Source organism: Aedes albopictus, chromosome 3 (genome assembly GCF_035046485.1).
Source record: "Aedes albopictus strain Foshan chromosome 3, AalbF5, whole genome shotgun sequence".
Taxonomy (NCBI): domain Eukaryota; kingdom Metazoa; phylum Arthropoda; class Insecta; order Diptera; family Culicidae; genus Aedes; species Aedes albopictus.
Genome location: NC_085138.1, coordinates 296,266,520 through 296,285,317, shown reverse-complemented (window position 1 = coordinate 296,285,317; position 18,798 = coordinate 296,266,520).

Sequence of the window (18,798 nt, the reverse complement as noted above, 5' to 3'; positions counted from 1 at the left end):
GAGTTCCCTGAAAAAGAGCCGGAAGAAACTCTGGAAGGAATTCCCAGAGTAACACCGAAAAGAATCACGAAGAAACACTTAACCCTTTCAGGACACGCGACGTTATAAAAAGTGCAACACCACCATAAAAATCCTCGCTCGTCGTATACAGCGCGAGCGAGGTGCAGTTTTAGGCTAAAAAGGGCGCGCGTTCTGAAAGGTTAAGGTAATTTCTCGTAAAATCTCCGAAAGAAATAACGATTTTCCTGAGAAACCATGGAATAAAACTTGAGATGAATTCCGAATGAAATAATTAAAGATCTGCGAAAGGAACTCCAGGAGGAACATCTCATGGATTTCCTAGACGATCATCGGAGAGAATTTATGGAAGACTCATATAAAGAATAACTAGAGACACCCTGAAAGATATCTCCGGAAGAGTTCTTGGAAGCATGTTATGTGTAATTTCGGAAAATCTCCTGGAGGACCCCTGAAAGAAATTCCCTGAGTAACTCCTGAAGGATGTCAACATGGAACTCCCGGAGGGTCTGTGGTAATAATTTCTGAAGTAAATCTTGCTGTAAGTTCTGTAAGAAACCCGTAAGTAATTGCCAGAGGAATTTCAAAAGAAGTTTCTGGAGAAAATCTCGAAAGAATTCGGGAAGGAATTCTAGGAGGAACTCCAAAAAGAATCATTGGAAAAAGTTATAGAAAGATTTCGGAATATATTGAAGAAGAAGTTTAGAAGAAATTCGCAGAGCGATTTCAGAAAACATTCTCAGAGGAACTCCGGAAGAAATTCCATGGTAGACTCCGGAGAAAATTCTCTGTAAAACTTGGAAAGGAACTCCAGGAGGAACTTGGTAGAACACGAGCTACGTTGGATGCTATTTCCAAGTTTTCTGCTGCCCACATCTATGAAATTGACTGTGATAGGGTATCTGACCAGTTGGGTAGCGAATCATTTTTGGGCAATAATTAACTAGAACTCATCCACTTTCAAATGAAATAAAGACACGGACACCGTCTTCAGACAGAGGCTGTGCATACTGAATGAAACTTAACACTAGACAAGGGACACACGGAGCATGCACCAGTTGATACGGAGAAGAAACTATCCTCACGACAAGTTTCATCGCCCGGAGCGGGAATCGAACCCTCAACCCCATAGCATGGTGTGGTTAGAAGCTTGGTCACCCTAACCGCACGACTACGAAGCTCCACTAAACAAATAGGACGAAGTGGTCAATACGCCATAGTAAGGTTTGCAAGGTTTTCAGCTTTAACCCCAATGTGCTGCACTATAGTGGCTCACTCGGGTTGCCTCAAGCAGAATGTGGATCAAAACTGCCTGACTTGTAATGTGTGGTGATGTTGTAGCTGCTCGGTGGTCTAATGCTCATCATAAGTATTCATCCATCTTTCGAACGCATCGACTCTAATCACGTGTATCGTAAACCACGCCATGCCAACGCAATGGAGAAGCACCCGGTCCGTCGTCGGAACTCTAGACAACTTTAGAGAGTGAGAGACGGGTGGCAGCGTGCCCGAACAAGACATGTGGGCATACAATTTGCAGTGCATGCTTAGCGGCCTTTCTGAAGGATTTACAATGTTTATGCCATAACAATGGCGGCGAGATTGTGGCTAGTGTGGGAAAACGGAATTATGGGCACCACGTTCGTCTGACGCTCGATGATAAATTGATGTACGGGATTTTCATCTCAGTTTCCTAGTTTCCGTTCCGAGGATGTCCATTATGCGTGTAGGAGCACATACGATGGTATCTCGTCCAGTAGAAGAATGCATATGCGTTGCGTATATATAGACAAACATGTATAATCGATAGCACAGCGCATCTTTCATCTGCAGTGATGGAGGAACGAAAAATCTTCTTGTATTGGAATGAATATGTAAACGAAAGATGTTGCGTACAAAAGAAATCATTCTGGATAGGAGGTACACCAACAACAGTAGTTTTCAACCTTTTCATTACTTTTACCTTGGTGAATATGGAAAGTTAGAGTTAGCAGGTACGATGAAACTTTAATATGCCCAAGGAATTCAAGAATTTTTCAATACCAAATCAGCCTGAACCGATCGGTAATCAAACCTGACATACTCAGCAAGGTCTTGCTGAATATCTGCACGTTTACCGTTTCGGTTATATGGGCTCGTAAGGTTTGATTATTTTTATTATATTGTAAAAAAAATTGAATCAACCTGAAAATATTTGCATGTCGCAACAAACAAACAAAAGTAGCTCCTGTTCTTTCAAAAGATGCGCCTTCGAACCTCGCTCCACCACTGCCAGATTCGATCGAGGCTCCCACTCCCTGTGGCATATCATATATCACTTCCGCTACAACGCGCTCAAGTTTCTGAGTGTGGTGGTGGCTTGGCACCATTCTTAAGCATTGCAATCTCCAACTGACAATGACCGCACAAAAGTGCGGATTTAGGATTATGGCATGTTTTCCGCCCAGCAAATGCGTGTAATTTTTTTTCATTTCGTTTCTGATTGTACCGCACCACAGCTACATCCAGCGCAACACTCTACACAGTCCACAGACAGCATGGGCCACCGCCGCAGCAGGACAAGATACCGAACCCATTGCACTAACTTTCCTTCCCACTTTTTCCCTTCCGACCAGGAGGAGCTGGGAACATTTTTCGGGAAATTGCAGTGGCGGTGCATATTCATTACACGTTTGGATGAGCAATTTAACAATTTTGCCCCATTTGCATTTGAAGGAGAAACCAAGAGAGTGTGGTGCCGGTAAGGTGTTTTCGAGCTCTGAGTTGAATAAAGCCAGCCAACAGCCAGCAGCAGCCAACCAGATACATTGTATGCAATGCTTTCTGGAATGGCGTTATTTATGATGCTTCAGCATGAAGTGGATGAGTGTGAAATATTTCCGCACTGGAGAGTTTATTCATCGCAACTGGGAGACAATTATATTTGCATTTCTACGCGATGATGGATATCGTTGCTAGTCTCTGGAGCGGGTAGGTATTATTGGTTTGATGAATTGGGAATTGTGTTGGGTGTAAACATTATTGCTGTCCGTTGTCTTCATTGAAAATGCATCACAACGCTAAAATTGGGGCAGGTCTTCATGAGATTTCCTTTCTTCATGTATTGCTTTTGCATAAAATTATTCCACTGAAATCTACAATTTCAAGCCACGCACCACACAGTTATGACTTTAAAACTGCTTCCTCATGTGCCCTTTTCGTGGATTTTGTCCGACATTTTGACAATGTTTCATGCTCATTGCTATATTTTTAGATTGAAATCTTCGAATAAACTGTTCATAGAAATGTAAAGCTGTAAACAGCTTTTGTTGTGATGGGTGATATGCAGAGGCGTGTGTTCGGTTGGTGGCCGATCGTCGAAAGAATGTACAGGTTGAGGATCAAGGGCCGATTCTTCAACTTTAACATAATAAACGTGCACAGCCGACACTCCGGAAACACTGATGATGACAAAGACGCATTTTACGCGCAGCTTGAACGCAAGCACGACCACTGCCCAAGCCACGACGTCAAAATCATCATAGGACATCTAACGCATCAGGAGGAATTCAGACCGACGATTGTATAGTTTAGCGCCCACCAGCAGACGAACGAAAACGACCTACGACTCATTGATTTCACCGCCTCCAAAAATATGGCCATACGTAGCACCTTTTTCCAACCCAGCCTCCCTTATCGTTACACCTGAAGATCACCACAGCAGACGGAATCTCAAATCGACCACGTTCTAATTAACGAACGGCACTTCTTCAATATTATCGACGACATGGCGCTAACATTGACTCCGGCCACTATCTGGTGATGGTCAAACTACGCCCAAAACTCTCCGTAATCGACAATGTACGGTACTGGCGACCGCCACGGTACAACCTAGAGCGACTCAAACAACCGGATGTCACCTCAGCATACGCGCAGAATCTGGAGGCCACGTTGCTAGACGACGGCGAGCTCAATGAGGCCCTTCCAGAGGACTGCTGGAGTACAGTGAAAGCAGCCATCAACGAATGGTTCGACGAAGCGTGCAGAACGGTTTTGGAGGAGAAGAACGCAGCGCGGGCGGTAATGCTGCAGCAAGGCACCCGACAGAACGTGGAACGTTATAAACAGAAGCGGAAACAGCAGACCCGCCTCTGAAAAAGCGCCGCCTGGAAGAAGTTAGGTGCAAAGAAATGGAACTGCAATGCCGTTCCCAAGAAACGCGGAAGTTCTACCAGAAGCTTAAAGCGAGCCCAAATATGCAGGGATAAGCTCCGTCCTTAAGCCTCTTGACGGACGGAATTGCGGTGATCGAAAGGTGGAAGCAGCACTTCAACGAGCCACTGAATGGCGTGGAGAACGTAGGCACGGGATACCACGGCAACGGAGGAAACGACGACATCAGTGCAGCGAAGGCCGGGTATGAAGGAACCCCCACGCTTAGGGAAGTTAAGGATGCCATTCATCAGCACAAAACCAACAAAGCAGCTGGTAAGGGTGGTATCGCAGCTGAACTCATCAAGATGGGCCTAGAAAAGTTGGCCATCTGTCTGCACCGCATCAGTTGATAGTCATCAGGATCTGGGAAACCGAGCAGCTACCGGAGGAAGGGGTAATTTGTCCCATTCACAAGAAAGACGACAATTTGGAATGTGAAAACTTCAGAGCGATCACTATTTTGAATGCTGCCTACAAAGTGCTATCCCAGATCATCTTCCGTAGTCATCGAAGTCAAGTTCAGTTGTGGATAAACCAATCCCAAGAAACACCGGAGAAACAGCCAGATGAATACATCGCTGCTACGACCTCCACCCCTATCATTTCTTCTGGGAATGTGGTTTTGGAAGTGCCATGTTGGAATGACAACGTCCTCCATCACCAGAACGCCCACCAACCCGTGATGCATGCCCAGTCCCAAGTAATTCCGTCGGTTGCCCCAGTGATGAGTGCGGTTTCGATCAACCAGTTTCAACAGCAACCGGCTAGTCTAGGAAAAAACGGTATTATAATAAATAAGAACCCTCAAGATCCACATGCAGCGTTTCCGACAGTGCAAAACGAAATTCAGCATTCCTCAGCAGCGCAACAAGTTACCTTTCATGATCCGTTCGGACCACATCCACCAGGTCAGTCTGCATACTGCAGCTCCGACCGACAAATCAGTCACGAATCCTGGAGCCATAGAGGAATTCCCGTAATTTTTTTTTTGAGGAATTCCCGTACGAACTCATGTAGAAATTATACAGGAACTCTTGTGGGATTTCCAATAAGAACTTATGTAGAAATTCTCTCTAGAACACTTAGAGGCATTCCTAAAAGAAGTTCTAGAGAGGATTTTCATTGGAAATCTTGAAGAAATTCAGTAAGAACCCCTGAAGAAGTTCTCATAGGAGCTCCCGAAGAAGTTCGCATAGGAACTTTTGAAGGAATTCTTATATAGGGATATTACTTATATATTCATGGGAGAATTTCTATAGAAACTTATTGAGGGCTTTCGTATAAACTTTTAGAGAAATTCTAGTGATAACTCTTGGAGAATTTGCCGTAGGAGTTCAATAGAAACTTCTGAAGGAATTCTCAAAGGAAAGAATTTCGCAGAAACTCCTGGAGGAATTTCGTAGGAAGTCCAGGAGGAATTTCCATAGGAAATCCAGAAGAAAAATCTATTAAAACATCTGGAGGAATAGAGCTTGAGCTTGAGCTGGAGCATGATTGACCGTCCGTGGATGCTACTCCAGTATCGCCAGACCAGCTATACTTACACAAGAAACCAATGAGATATCTTTCGACTAAGCAGACATCTTCAGTGTGTGAGTGCTGGTGATCTTCTATTTATAGGCGACAATGGCGCCTGCTACGTCAGGATGTAGGATGCAGGTCCATAGGGGGTAGGAGCGGCAGACCGAATATACCTCTGCGCCTGCACAAAATCATGCGGATGTCGGAGCGTTGGTGGGATATGGTTGGCAATAATGCGTCCACATTTTGGTGCGTGGATGTCTGGCGTAAGGTGATAGATAAGTGTATTTATTACTCTGAAGATAATGCGGCACAGTTCGCTTGATTGCATAACTCATAGGCGTTACATGATAGATTGACACTGTGCTTGGAAAGTTGGAAGGAAGGGGAACTGTTCTTCAATCCGTTTCTGTTCTACCAATGGCTATGAACATGTGAATATACATGAGTTGTAAATGTAGAGAGAAGGGAGGAAGTATATAGAAAGATACAAAGTAGGATGAATGCGACGGGGCAGGAATTGAACCCAGGACCTTCTGCATAGGAATCAGAAGTAGTAGCCACTAGACCACCAAACTCCTGAAGGAATTTCATGCAAACTCCTGGAGAAATTTCACACGAACTTCTGAATTAATTTCCATTGGAACTCCTGGAGGAATCCCCGTAAGGACTCTTGGAGAAGTTTCCATAAGAACTCCCGAAGGAATTGTCATACCATTTTCTGGAGACATTCCCATAAGAATGTTTGTAGAGATATTCCATAGGGACAACTGGAGAAATTCCATAGAAACTCTTGAAGGAGTTCTAAAAGAAACTGCTGGAGTAATTTCTATAGGAATTTCTGGACGATCGTAGAAACGCCTGATAGGAACTGTTGAAGGAATTCGCGTATGAGCTGCCAGGTAAATTTCATGGGATTTCCTGAAGAAGTTCTCAAATCCTGACGAAATTCTCATAGAAACTCATGGAGGTATTCCCATAGGAACGCCTGTAGGGAATTTCACAAAGTTTTTGGGATTTACTCGATTGGAACTCCTGGAGAAATTGTATTGGAACTCCTGGAATAATTCATAGAGCAGTGTCTGGGGGACTTCCATGGGAAGAAATTTCCGTAGGAACTTCTAGCCCAACTACGTTACAAGTTGGCACGTATGATGTCAACCGTTTATGAGAATGTATCCATAAACAGTGAGAACAGAAGCGCAAGAGGTGATCAGTACTGATCAGTGAAGCCAACGCAACGCAGAGGAAGAGCGAAACGAACGGCGTGTGGTGTTCGCCGCTGCAAAAGCCGCGTTCAAGACCGAGATAAGCAAGGATGGAAGAAAATCACTTCTAGTGATAAATGATACAGGATACGAACAATCCAAGATTGCCTTTGCTCTTGCAGTAGCATTATGCCGACACCCTCGCCCCGTGCTTGTATCATGGGATCACAGGCAATCAAAGTATCTGATGCACGCTTTATCATGGGATCACACGTTATCGGATCATGTTACAAGTCGCGATGAATTTTATTCATCACGATTTAAACCACTTATGAATCAATAAATAGAATTCATTTATCGAAAACAATACATTCATATGCATATCTTGATATTAGAGCAACAAGAATGCACAAAAAGTGAATGATTTTCGGCATTTATCATTTCAACTTCATGATAAAGATCGCATCATGGCCGCACATGCCTCGCGATTCAATTTTCGCGGAGCGTGATTTGTTATAATGCTTGACGACAAGGTTCTATCGTTGTTGCTATGATCGCGCGATGCGCTTCAACCGCGACACGTTCAGGATCTTATCATGATCACTAGATTTCCATCCTTGGAGATAAGAGCAAGCAAAAAGGCCTGCTTTGAGCAAGGATGGAAATCTAGTGATCATGATAGGATCCCAAATGTGTCGCGGTTGGAAGGCATCGCGCGATCATAGCAACAACGATAGAATTTTGTCGTCAAGCATTCATAACAAACCATGCTCCGCGAATAATGAATCGCTCGGCATGTGCGGCCGCGATGCGATCGTTATCATGAAGCCGGAATGATAAATTTCGATTATCAATCACTTTTTGTGCATTCTTGTTACTGAATCTTCACGATATGTATATGAGTGTAATATTCCTGGTCATGAATTGGGGTTTCGGGTGCATAAGTGGCATTAATCGTGATGCGGTGCTCTCACGTGCGTGTGATGCGACCATGCCTAGGCGAGTCCACCCTAGAAATGGGAGGCCACCGGCTTACTGGTGGACCGACGCGATTGCGGACCTGCGCCGCGCCTGCCTACGGGCTAGGCGGCGGATGCAGCGAGCACGATCAGAGGAAGAGCGAAACGAACGGCGGGTGGTGTTCGCCGCTGCAAAAGCCGCGCTTAAGACCGAGATAAGAGCAAGCAAAAAGGCCTGCTTTGAGAGTCTCTGTCAGAGTGCCAATACGAACCCGTGGGGTGACGCCTACAGGATCGTTATGGCCAAGACGAGAGGTGTGATGGCTCCTACAGAGCAATCTCCAGAGATGTTGGAGGGGATCATTGGAGGACTTTTTCCGCGTCATGATCCTAGTCCTTGGCATCCTTTCGTAGGACAGCCGGGGACTGGGGCTGGCGATGAGGAGAGGGTCACCGATGTGGAACTTGCGGGGATAGCTAAGTCCCTTAGCGTAGGTAAGGCCCCAGGTCCGGACGGAGTTCCGAACCTGGCCTTAAAAGTAGCTATTGCAGAGGCTCCCGAGATGTTTAGGTCTGCTATGCAGAAATGCCTGGACGAGGGAGTTTTCCCAGAAGCTTGGAAGAGGCAGAGCCTGGTACTATTGCCAAAGGCGGGGAAACCACCCGGAGACCCGTCGGCATATAGACCAATATGCTTGATTGACACGGCGGGGAAGGTGCTGGAAAAGATCATCCTCAATAGAATGTTGCGGTTCACTGAGGGCGTAAATGGTCTTTCGAGCAACCAGTATGGCTTCCGGAAGGGGAGGTCCACCGTAGACGCTATCTTTTCATTTTTTTTCATTTATTTAGTTCACATCAAATTCATGATAATACTGAATCAACAATTTGCCGCCATAATACTCGATTTGCAGCTGCAGCTCTCCATCCTCGGTCACGCCCAACACTCGCCAGATCACGCTCCACCTGGTCCGCCCATCGTGCTCTCTGCGCTCCACGCCTTCTTGTACCAACCGGATGGTTAGCAAACACCAACTTTGCAGGGTTGTTGTCCGGCATTCTTGCAACATGCCCTGCCCACCGTATCCTTCCGGCTTTGGCCACCTTCTGGATGCTGGGTTCGCCGTAAAGTGCAGCGAGCTCGTGGTTCATCCTTCTCCGCCACACACCGTTCTCCTGCACACCGCCGAAGATCGTCCTTAGCACCCGTCGCTCGAAAACTCCGAGTGCTTGCAGGTCCTCCTCGAGCATCGTCCATGTCTCGTGTCCGTAGAGAACCACCGGTCTTATTAACGTCTTGTACATGGTACATTTGGTGCGGGGGTGAATCTTTTTTGACCGCAGTTTCTTCTGGAGCCCATAGTAGGCACGACTTCCACTGATGATGCGCCTTCGTATTTCACGGCTCACGTTATTGTCAGCCGTTAGCAAGGAACCGAGGTAGACGAATTCTTCTACCACCTCGAAAGTATCCCCGTCTATCGTAACATTGCTGCCAAGGCCTGTCCTGTCTCGCTCAGTCCCACCTACCAGCATGTACTTTGTCTTAGCCGCATTCACCACCAGTCCGACCTTTGCTGCTTCACGTTTCAGGCGGGTGTACTGTTCTGCCACCGTTCCAAATGTTCTAGCAATAATATCCATGTCATCCGCAAAACAGACAAATTGGCTGAATTTCGTGAAGATCGTACCCCGGCTGTTGAGCCCGGCTCGTCGCATAACACCTTCCAGGGCGATGTTGAATAGTAGGCAGGAAAGTCCATCACCTTGTCGTAGTCCCCGTCGGAATTCAAATGAACTGGAAAGTTCACCCGAAATCCTTACGCTGTTCTGCACACCGTCCATCGTTGCACCACGACGTTGCACGACAAGACGCTATCTTGTCGGTTACAAAAACCGCCGAGAAAGCACTCGAGCCTAAGAGGAGGGGAATTCGCTTCTGCGGGGTAGTGACTCTGGATGTAAGGAATGCATTTAATAGCGCCAGTTGGGCTGCTATTGCCGATGCGCTCTTGAGTCTGGGGATACCGGAGTACTTGTACAAGATTCTTGGAAGCTACTTTCAGAATCGCGTACTAGTATACGACACGGAGGTGGGTCGGAAGTGCTTTCACATAACCTCAGGAGTCCCGCAAGGTTCCATCCTGGGTCCGGTGTTATGGAATGTTATACGACGAGGTGTTGAGGTTGGAGTACCCAGTGGGAGTGGTGATTGTCGGATTTGCCGACGATATTACGCTCGAAGTCTACGGTGAAACGATCGAGGAGGTGAAGTTGACTACCGACCACTCGATCAAGGTTGTGGAGGCGTGGATGCGGTCCAGAAAACTGGAGCTGGCTCACCACAAGACAGAGGTGACGGTTGTTAACAACATGCAGCCGGCGCAGCAGAGGGAGATCAGTGTAGGAGAGTGCACTTTCCTGTCGAAGCGCTCTGTCAAGCTTTTGGGCGTGATGATCGACGACAAGCTTACCTTCGGTAGCCACCCCAAGTAACACACATGATATATAAAAGTTACGACAGCGCAAGTTTTGGTTGTATAGAAGTTTATTTTACGTTATTTTAACACAATGTTAGAATTACGTAAAATAAACTTCTATACAACCAAAACTTGCGCTGTCGTAACTCTATTATAACATGTGTGTTGCTTGGGACGTCGATTATGCCTGTAAAAGAGCCTCCACAGCTATTGCGGCACTGTCCCGGATGATGTCCAATAGCTCAGCGGTGTACGCCAGTAAGCGCAAGCTTCTGGCTAGTGTTGCTACGTCCATACTTAGGTATGGCGGCCCGGCGTGGGGTACCGCGCTAAGTACTGAATGCTACCGACGGAAGCTGGAAAGTACTTACAGGCTTATGTGTCTGAGGGTTGCAAGCGCGTACCGTACCGTGTCACACGACGCTCTCTGCGTCATTACTGGTATGGTGCCTATCAGCATTCTTAGGGGCTGTTCATAAACCACGTAGACCAAATTTTGGTCATTTCAGACCCCCCCCCTCCCTCCTCGTAGACTTTCGTCCATACAAAAATTTTAAAATTTGTATGGAGCGTAGACTTTGGCCAGACCCCCCCCCCCTCCCCCCAAAAAGTCTACGTGGTTTATGAACGGCCCCTTATCAGTGAGGACATGGAGTGCTTCGAAATGCGCGGCACAAGAGGCATACGCAAGACTGTCAGGATGGCCTCTATGGTCAAATGGCAGCGCGCGTGGGACAGTTCCACCAAAGGAAGGTGGACCCATAGGTTGATACCGAGGGTAGATAGTTGGATCAATAGGCGCCATGGGGAAGTTACATTCCACCTGACACAGGTCCTTACAGGTCATGGTTGCTTCCGACAGTATCTACACCGTTTCGGGCATGCGGATTCTCCCGAATGCCCAGTGTGCAATGGTTTAGAAGAAACGGTGGAACACGTTTTGTTCGTGTGCCCGCGTTTTCGCACAATGCGTGACCGCATGCTTGCCACATGCGGGGAGGACACAACTCCGGAGAATGGCTAGTCCAGATGCAGTACAAGTGGTGGTCCAGGGGTTCGAAGTCGGCTTCGTAGGTCATACCGGTGCCCTGCGGTCGAGATCGACCCTTACAGCGATTGAGTGGCCGCGGAGAGGAAGTTCCGGTAGCGGTGCTGTCGTGGCGTCAGTCTACTGGGTTGGATCTGAGCCCGCAATTGGAAAGGGGTCCCCGGCAAGGGTCGGGGTAGGTGAGACCCTGCTGTCTGCAACCTACGGATGCATCTGATAGGGCCTGAAGGGTAGTAATACCCTTGCTTTGCGGGCAGGTCAGATCGGGTTGCATGTGGGCATCAGTTCTTGATGTCCGCTCAGCAGTAGGGCGCGGGCGGGGTTGACCCTGCCCGCCTTCCGAGGACAAAGGGAGTGGCGAGGACCACTCGGGAAACTGGCTAAGCGCCAGCAGGCTACCGTGATGGACTCTCCAGAGCGAGTCATCGATGTTCGTTGCTGCTAGGCTACGGCAGCTAACCTTGAGGGTGCGATATGCACTAGCCCCTCTCTGAAGCAATGCCTTCTTGGTGGTTCCGGAGAGACGTAGGGTTTGGCGACCATAGGAATGTGTTTTAGTGGGTCGAGGAGAGAGTAGTCCTGGCTTCTACCGGCATTGTAGAAGACGGCCTCAACCCCACACTACCCTAACCTTCCTGTTAGGGTGTCTGATGAGCAGATTTATCCCCCTATGGTTTAGAAGGAAAAAAAAAAAGCCAACGCAAAGGAGTCAACCGATGACGATGAGTAGCAACGAGTGACAAACGAGAAGGATGTCATCTAAAGTTTAATGCTAGTGGCTGGTATCCGGTTCAACAAAAAGTGGCAAAATTTTCCCATCTCAAAAAAAAAAAATTCAAATAGTTGTAACTTTTCAAGAAGTGCATCAAATATTCTCAAATTTTCACTGTAAGTTTATCAACTATTTGTGTATCAGTGGACAAAATTTGGAAAATATCGAAATATTCTGCACGAAGTTACAAAGATTCTAAAAAAAGGCAGAATTATCCGATAGCCAACTTTGAGCTGTTATATCTCTGTATTCAATGAACCGAATGCAAAGAAATTTTGACCATTTATGACTTATATAATGAGCTTTGAAAAACTTTTGACATAACTTAAAATTTTTAACACGGAAGAAAATTATAACGATTAGATTATTTTTCTAATAAAACACAAAATTTTCTCAAATTTCAACATCGTTTAAAAATTCAAGATGCTAATTATAGTTCATTTAAATTCCCTCCGATTGTCTTGAATACAAATATGTTTTGAAAGAAAGTAATAACATAGGCGGCAATTCTTTGAAAAAGTAATGGAATGCATATTAAAAATAGACCAATTTACTAAAAAATCATAAAATTAACTAAATCGCTATAACTTTTTCTTTAGTTATTAATTTCAAGTTTAGTCAAACGTTTCTCAGAGCTCATTAAGTCATAAATGAACAAAATTTCATTGCATTCGGTTCATTGAACCCGGAGATATAACAGCCCAAAGTTGGCTATCGGATGATTCTAACTTTTTCTGAAATGCTTGTAACTTCGTGCTGAATAGCCCGATCTTTTCCAAATATTGTCCACTGATACACAAATAGTTGATCAACTTACAGTGAAAATTTGAGAATATTTGATGCACTTTTCGAAAAGTTACAGATAATTGGACATTATTTGAAAAGTGAAAATTTTGCCTGTCCCGATCATTTTGTCTAACCCCTGTAGGAGATAAACAGATCTGAAGTGTAAGAATGTATGGATTGAAACGATACGCGGAGATTTTATGCAACTGTCAATAATACGCGGTGCAAGACTGCACAACTGCCCGCTACTTACATGACCGAGAAGACATGTGCCGATAGACGAAACAATGCACATTGGGCAAAATCAAGCCCAAATTGGTTCGTGGATGATTCATGTACGAGCAACTTCTCTGAAGCGAGTTATAGAGCCCGTTTTACCCCAGTTCCCCCTAAAATTTGTGAATTTCTGTTATTTTACGGCACTTGTTATGATTTTAATGATTATTTCGCTGGGATATCATCGTCCCACTCCAATTGAGTAACGGTACATACAAAAAGTTATTAAAGTGTTGGAATTTTAGGGTATTGTGGGGTCAATTAGGCAATGGTATATTTTAAGGGTAGAAATTCATTTTTTATTTTTATTTATGATTTTTACTTGACAGTTATTATAAATAAATGATCGAATACACATGACTTATTCCTAAAGAAACCATTTTTGGAGAGTTTGATCTTAAATTATTGGATATATTTAAGTTTTCCCGCATACAAATATGAGTAGTTCCCATCCTTATACCACCGATTCCAAACATTTCCAAACGATGAGCCATTGCTTATATACTCCAAAAATATCCTAAATGTTGTTTGCGCATAGCCGATTTTGCGCTGTACGTACATCAAAGCATCTAGCCGAGTACAAAAAATCAAGTCAATACCAACATCTTGAGGAATTCATATCTTACCTAAAGGGTATTGTTTCGGTGCAATTGAACTTGACTTATTACTAAACTTTTCTTTTGCATTGACCATATCCACCACTGATCTTCGTTAGCAAACCAGCAGACGAAAGACTGCATATACGACATAAGTTTGTTCGAGAACATCTGGCAAGGAAATCATCCCCAGAGCAAAATTCGTCAAATATAAAAACGATGAAATTGTACTACCGCCACAAAAGGGAAGATTCTGCTTCAATGAACGCAAAGCCAGATGAAGGTGACCTCGATTATGATCAGATGTGCAAAGAGATGTGCTTAGGAAATCCAGTATCTATTACTAAAAGACATACACTATCCGTCATAAGTAGAGACTCACAAAAAGTATTGCAATAATATTGAATCACCCTAACTCACATCGATATCTCTAAAATCAGAATACCTACAAAAATGCCGCTTTCAGAAAAGTTGTTGCTTTTGGGTTTCTGAATAACATTGATGAAGACAGCATCTTTGTAAGGTATTGGAGATATCAAGGTGAGTAAATGCGATCTGATAAAACGAAATATTTTGCATGAGTCGTTAATTTAGATGTTAATTGACCAATTTATCCTTTGATTGCTCAAAAAATATATTTCCATGCTTAATGGTTTGCAGTAAAAAAAAAACCAAATTCGCATATTTTGCACTATAAATTGAGGTATAGCTCAAAATTGTGACGTGCTGGAGCAAATCTGAGCCCGGATTCGGATTCAGCGGCCCAAAATCTGTCAGAAACACATAAGTTTGCTCTTTAGGCAAAAAAATGTTGCGCTTTGTTATTAGTGTATAGCAAAACAAAATAAACACCTATTTGATGTTTAAGTTGCTATTTCGTTAACAAAAATATAACGAATGCATTTTGGAGACTTTTTACTACAATGTGTTACTACAACCCCCATAAAATCTATCGGAAAGCAGCAGTTTGGATATTCTCAAATTCACGCTAAAGCTCTTTATCATGAAATGCTTGGAATGGTGAATAATGGAAGTGCGCAACATGGATTTTTGCCCCATTATCCCCCAAACGTCATATTTATAACATCTTTCATGTATACTCATTGGAATCAGAATGTTATAATATGAATGATATATTATATTAACTGCAATGGAACAATTTGATTATACTTTTAGGGAAATTGGGGTGAAACAGGCTTTGTACCCCGCTGAAGCAATGTCGTAAGTACAAGAATCATTCGTATAGAAATTATCTGCCAAACAAGCTATTTGACAACTTAAATGGTCATTCAAGCTTTTTGAATGTTTTTTTTTCTCATTTAACCCCATTGTACCCTTAATTTCCAAATTTCATAGGATGTAGAGATATTACTGGTTAGATCTTCATCAATATTAACTCATATCATGCATAGAAGTTTCAAGTTAAAGTTGTTTTAATTTAAAAACAATAAAAAATAAGTTTATAGGGGAGTTTGGGTAAACTATGGTCTAAAACTATATGCTGCCGTCACCTCCCGTCTATGGGGCTATGCGCAAACAACATTTAGGATATTTTTGGAGTATATAAGCAATGGCTCATCGTTTGGAAATGTTTGGAATCGGTGGTATAAGGATGGGAACTATTTATATTTGTATGCGGGAAAACTTAAATATAACCAATAATTTAAGATCAAACTTGCCAAAAAATGTTTTTTTTTAGGAATAAGTCATGTGTATTCGATCATTTATTTATAATAACTGTCAAGTAAAAATCATAAATAAAAATTAAAAATGAATTTATACCCTTAAAATATACCATTTCCTAATTGACCCCACAATACCCTAAAATTCCAACACTTTAATAACATTTTGTATGTAACGTTACTCAATGGGAGTGGGGCGATGGTATCCCAGCGAAATAATCATTAAACAACAAGTGCCGTAAAATAACAGAAATTCACAAATTTTAGGGGGAACTGGGGTAAAACGGGCTCTATAACTCGCTTCAGAGAAGTTGCCCGTACATGAATCATCCACCAACCAATTCTTGAGAAAATTTGCTTTCGAATAAGCCATTGATGGTCACATAGTGTCTTGTATTAAGAAAGTTATCAATTTTTTCCACCTTTGGGCTTGATTTTGCCCAATGTGCAATGTAGGCAGGTGCCCAGGTGGAGGTCGGCTTGTTGGAGAAGATTTGTTGAACAGTAGCAACGAAGGTGTACCCTGGAATATGGAGTAGTTGACAATCAAGCAGTGGAACTACCAGCATGGTAAGGATAAGGATAGACTCATGAAACTTCTGGATGGATGGCCTCATATGTCCAATCTTCAAGAAAAGACACATTATAGGGTGTGTTAATTACAGAGGCATTACACTTTTTAAAATGCAGTATGGGTATGTTATGGTACATACATATATAGAAATTTCTTTTAGTTTTTGAATCTAAAAAAAATCTTCATATTGAAAAAAAACTTTCGTTTCCCCCGAAGAAACATTTTAGAACTTCCTGGGAAGATGCCTGAATAGTATATCTTTCGAATGACGGGTGAAGATTTTATGTACATTTTTGTTGGTAAATGGCGGTCTCAGACACACCGTGAAAAGCCCTAAAATTTGTTCCGGCCTAATAAAATCAGAGAGCCATATGTTTTTGATTTTGCAACAAAACATGTACCGGTCACGTGGTATACTTTCCAAGTAGAACGAATGCAAACACTAAAACTAAAACTCCTGTCGCATAGACTTTGCATATCGCCGTGGTCCCATGGCATCAGTATAACGATGAGTAACATTCCGCATCATCTACATTCTAGCGCATCGGGACATTGCATCGTCGTTCGCATATTCCATTGCAGTGCCGCGAATTGTCCTCCTCGTCCGTCGCGTCGTTGCGTCGGTTCATCGTTCGGTCAGCACAATCATGCACGGCAGCCACGACACGACACGGCAACGACGGGGGTTTTGGGTTTGCAAGTTTTAAAAGTTGCTTTGGCAAGAATATTGCATCCAGCAGAGAGGCATATTTATGCAAGCTGATGCACCTGTCGGATCGAAAAATGTCATCAACTATGCGTGGTATGGCCTGGCCATGGAGGCGGTGTGGTGAGATGTGGCAGCATGAACGGTACCGCAGCGCAGGAAAATTTCATCTGCTGATGGAATTATTTTGAAATGCAAGAAGTCTTTGCATTTTCATGATGGAATGCTACGCTTGTGTTTTCGTCTGATGTCCAACATTTCGACCATGGTGCAGTGTTTGTTGGCATTCCACTGAACGCGAGTGCAATTGAGCATGCATACGCGTAAGCGTCCGAGCAAATTGGATTTTTGGAAGATGTTTATTGAAAATTTTCAACCAGAAACGAAACGCTCGTTAAGCTGCTTTCCAAAATTATTTCATTAACTGTTGATATTGCATAAAGCTCGGAGGGAGTGTAAAAAGAAGGTATTTTTGAATAAACGTGATACCCGTTGATTTAATAACAGTTTGACATATTTGCATTCAGCTCTCAACAAAGAGTAAGTATGATTGAAACTCCCGCGTGCATTCAAATTTCAAGTGCTTGGTCATAATTTATTCCACAGATGAAATAATTGTGCAAAATAAAGGGAAACCCACAAGGAAGAAATAATTTCACGATGTCATCTTCTCCATTGACTGCAGAAAGTTGGTGATAGCTACGGTATTGTTCTTGTGGTTACAATGATAACAGGTAACTGGTTCACGAATGAAACCATTCTTGGCACCTTAACAGCACACGGTACAACTCGGTCGACTGAAGGTAGAAGTGGAGATATATGATAAAAGCTTCTTGCTTTTGGTGCACTTTGGAAGAAAAGGTGATGGTTGTTGAGTAAAGCATAAGAAGCATTTGAAGAAATTCCATTCATGAAGCTACAGAGCTTGCATTGTGTCCCATTGTGATTCGAATAATTATCTCGAACGGCTCATAATGAATTGAATTTTTATTTTAATTATAGCATGAATAGAAACTTAATGAATCATAAGATATGATACCAGCAAATGATGAGCACCTCGTGAGTCATAAACAACATTTAAGACCTGTTCAATGACGTAGGTTAAACTTACTCGAATTTGCTGCATCTCGCTCTTACCCATTTGTTGTCAAAAACAACCTGCGCCGTTGATCAGTACTTTTGTGTCCGGTCACGGATACTTGGATAGTAGCAAACGGGTCAACACTTTTGTATGAAGAGTTCCATCAGTCCGTTAAATAGGGCAACCGTTCGTAAACTGTTTACGAGGAATTGTAAAAACTCGGTGGCTTAAGCGCCACTCTAAAAAAACGGCAGATTTTCTTCGAAAACGCAAACTAAACTCCAACTCTTTTACAGGCTAAAATACTCATGCTTACTCATCCGTGTGAAAATGACGAAACCAAAACGTAAAGGACTGTAGTGAGTATATTAACTTAAAAAGCAATGTAAAACGTAACGGAACTGAATCGCCTATGAGTCCGTGCCATAATTTGGCGCTCAGCGTCGACAAAGGGACCCGTGTTCGGTATGGCCGAACTACTATACCGTAAAACGGGGTATCTTTGATAATGCGGGTAACTTTGATAGCTCGACAGGCATTGTGTAATTTATCTTATAACCTAGCTTATAACTATGATTCCTTCAACCAGTTGAGAAAAAGGTAAACGTAAATTAATTCTATACATATGAAAGTTCATCTTAGACATATATTCATTAAAATCTAGTTTATATACAACTTTTTGGACAAAAATTAAAAATTGTTGATATTTTTGTCATATATCAACCCCTTCAAACAATCTGCTATACGACTTCGTTAAAGCTATTTTTTCAAGGAATGTACTTTTACTCTCGATAGATTCATCACAGTAGATTCCAAATCTGGCCTTGAATCTCTTAACGAAGTGTGTTTTTACGAAATGGAAGCAATTTTGTAAATTGGGATATTAATCTCCATACA